The sequence below is a fragment of the Arachis ipaensis genome, chromosome B02, assembly GCF_000816755.2.
Source record: "Arachis ipaensis cultivar K30076 chromosome B02, Araip1.1, whole genome shotgun sequence".
Lineage (NCBI taxonomy): Eukaryota > Viridiplantae > Streptophyta > Magnoliopsida > Fabales > Fabaceae > Arachis > Arachis ipaensis.
Window position 1 is genome coordinate 75,708,796 of NC_029786.2, and position 3,470 is coordinate 75,712,265.

The window sequence follows — 3,470 nt, forward strand, 5'->3', positions numbered from 1 at the left end:
GAGCTCCTTTATGTCTCTTCCTTGTCTTTCTTGCTCCTCCCTCATAGCTCTTTGATCTTCTCTAATTTCATGGAGGATGATGGAGTGCTCTTGATGCTCTACCCTTAGTTGTCCCATGTTGGAACTTAATTCTCCTAGGGAGGTGTTGATTTTCTCCCAATAATTTTGTGGAGAAAAGTGCATCCCTTGAGGCATCTCAGGGATTTCATGGTGAGGAATTTCCTCATGCTCTTGTTGAGGTCCATGATCTCTTGTTTGCTCCATCCTTTTCTTAGTGATGGGCTTGTCCTCTTCAATGAGAATGTCTCTGGCCTTAGGTGCCCTAGATGGTTATGGAAAAATAAAAAGCAATGCTTTTACCACACCAAACTTAGAAGGTTTACTCGTCCCCGAGCAAAAGAAGAAAGAAGTGAGTAGTAGAAGAAGAAGAAAATGGAGGAGATGGAAGTGTGGGAATGGTTCGGCCAGGGGGTTTTTAGGGGGTTATGATGTGTGAAAAGGAAGGAGTGATGGTTTGAATTTAAGTGGGTGGGTGTAGGTGGGTTGTATGATGGTTTTGGAGGATAATGGAGGTGATTGGTGGAGGTTAATTGAGGAAGAATATTATGAAAAGGTGCGAAGATGAGAGAAGAAGTGGTAGGGATCCTGTGGGGTCCACAGATCAAGTGGGGTCAAAGACTTAACATCCCTGCTCCAATTAGGCGTGTAAAACGCCCTTGCTGTGCAATCCTGGCGTTTAACGCCAGATTGCCTGTTTCTGGCGTTAAACGCCCAAATGTAGCTTGTCAGGAAGATGCTTGTTTCTGTCGTTAAACGCCAGCTTGGTGCCTGTTTCTGGCGTTAAACGCCAGACAGATGCTTGTTTCTGGCATTTAAATGCGAGACTGCTCTCCTCCAGGGTGTGCTCTTTTCAATGCTGTTTTTCATTCTGTTTTTGATTTTTTAGTAGTTTTTATGACTTCACATGATCATTGATGAGCGGATATTTTATACGCTTTTTGGGGATAATTTCATATAGTTTTGAGTATGTTTTAGTTAGTTTTTAGTCTATTTTTATTAGTTTTTAGGAAAAATAATATTTCTGGACTTTACTATGAGTTGTGTGTTTTTCTGTAATTTCAGGTATTTTTCTGGCTGAAATTGAAGGAGCTGAGCAAAAATCTGATTCAGGCTGAAAAAGGACTGCTGATGCTGTTGGATTCTGACCTCCCTGCACTCAAAGTGGATTTTCTGGATCTACAGAACTCGAAATGGCATGATTCTAATTGCGTTGGAAAGTAGACATCCAGGGCTTTCCATAAATATATAATAGTCCATACTTTGCACAAGGATAGATGACGTAAACTGGCGTTCAACGCCAGTTTTCTGCCCAATTCTGGCGTCCAGCGCCAGAAAAGGATCAAAAGCTGGAGTTGAACGCCCAAACTGGCATAAAAACTGGCGTTCAACTCCATAAATGGCCTCTATTACTCACGTAAGGTATTACTTGGACGACCCAGTGCACTTGCTGGTTAGTGGTACGAGTTATGAAAAGTGTGATTCACAATTCGTGCACCAAATTTTTGGCGCCGTTGCCGGGGATTGTTTGTGTTTGAACAACTGACGGATTATTTTGTTGCTTAGATTAGGAAAAATTTCTTTTTTTTTTGTTTAGAGTCTCTTATTATTGTCGTGTTAAAATTTTAGAATCCTTATTTTCCTTTTAAAAATAGTTTTCAAAAATAATTTCTCTATTAGATCCTGTGCCAAACTTTAAGTTTGGTGTTTTCTTGATTGATTTTTCTTAAAATTTTTGAAAATTTTGGTTTGGTTTTCTAAAAAATTTTAAGTTTGGTGTTCTTTCTTCGTGTTCTTGAGTTTTCCTTGTGACTTGATCTTAAAATTTTTAAGTTTGGTGTTCCTTGGTGTTTTCCCTCCAAAATTTTCGAAAACAAGGAGCATTAGATCTAAAAATTTTAAATCTTGCGTCTTTTTTGTGTTTTTCTCTTTCATCATAAAATTCAAAATTCAAAAAAAAAAATAATAAATAAATAAATAAAATAAAATAAATAAAAAGGTAAATCAATCCAAGTTATATCCCTTTATCCATCATGGACATAAGTGGAAATGAACAGTCCAGGAGGACTCTGGGGTCATACTCTAACCCCTCTACTGCTTCGTATGGGAGTAGCATATGCATACCCTCCATTGGAGTTAGTAGCTTTGAGTTGAATCCTCAGCTCATTATCATGGTGCAGCAAAGTTGCCAGTATTCCGGTCTTCCACAGGAAGAACCTACAGAGTTTCTGGCACAATTTTTACAAATTGCTGACACAGTACATGATAAGGAAATAGATCAGGATGTCTACAGACTATTACTGTTTCTATTTGCTGTAAAAGATCAAGCTAAGAGGTGGTTAAATAACCAACCTAAGGCCAGCATAAGAACATGGAAACAGCTGACAGAAAAATTCCTGAATCAATATTTTCCTCCAAAAAGGATGACACAGCTAAGGCTGGACATCCAAGGCTTTAAACAAGGAGATAATGAATCTCTTTATGATGCCTGGGAGAGATACAGAGAGATGCTACGAAAATTCCCCTCTGAAATGTTTTCAGAGTGGGTTCAGTTAGACATCTTCTACTATGGGCTTGCAGAAGGAGCTCAGATGTCTTTAGATAACTCAGCTGGTGGATCTATCCATATGAGAATGACAATTGAAGAGGCTCAAGAGGTCATTGATACAGTTGCCAGGAATCAGCATCTGTACCTAAGCAGCTACCCTTCCATGAATGAAGAGGTTAAAACAGTAACTGCTGAATTCAGTACTGTAAAACAAGCTGCTGAATTCAATCGACAATTAGATTTTCTAACAAAGCAGCTAGCTAAATTCAAGGACAAGCTACAGGAGACAAGGATAGCTAATATACATATGGACGAATAGTTTAAGCAAACAAAGCAGCAGCTATCAAGGCAAATAGCAGAAGAATGCCAAGCAGTTCAATTAAGAAGTGGGAAAACATTAAATACCCCACCTCAAGGCATCAAAAATTCAAGAAATGAGCAACCCACCAAAGATTCACCTGAGGACAGTAAGAGCCCAGGGAAAAATAATTCTGGCGCTAAAACGCCAGAAAATGGGTGGAAGGCTGGCGCTGAACGCCCAGAGCATGCCCAAAACTGGCGTTCAACGCCAGAAACAAGGCAGAATTGGCGTTCAACGCCAGAAATGGGCAAGAATCTGGCGTTGAACGCCCAAATGGGGCAGAATCCAGCGTTGAACGCCCAAAATGGGCACATTTCTGGCGTTCAGGCGCCAGGAACAGACAGTGAGCTGGCGTCTAACGTCACTCCAGCTTCTGACTCTGGCACTCAATTGCCAGTGAGGGATCAGACACACACAAGTGCTGATAACAACCCCTCTAAAATGGCTTCTTTAACCACTAAGGTTGAGGAATATAAAGCCAAGATACCTTATCCTCAAAAACTT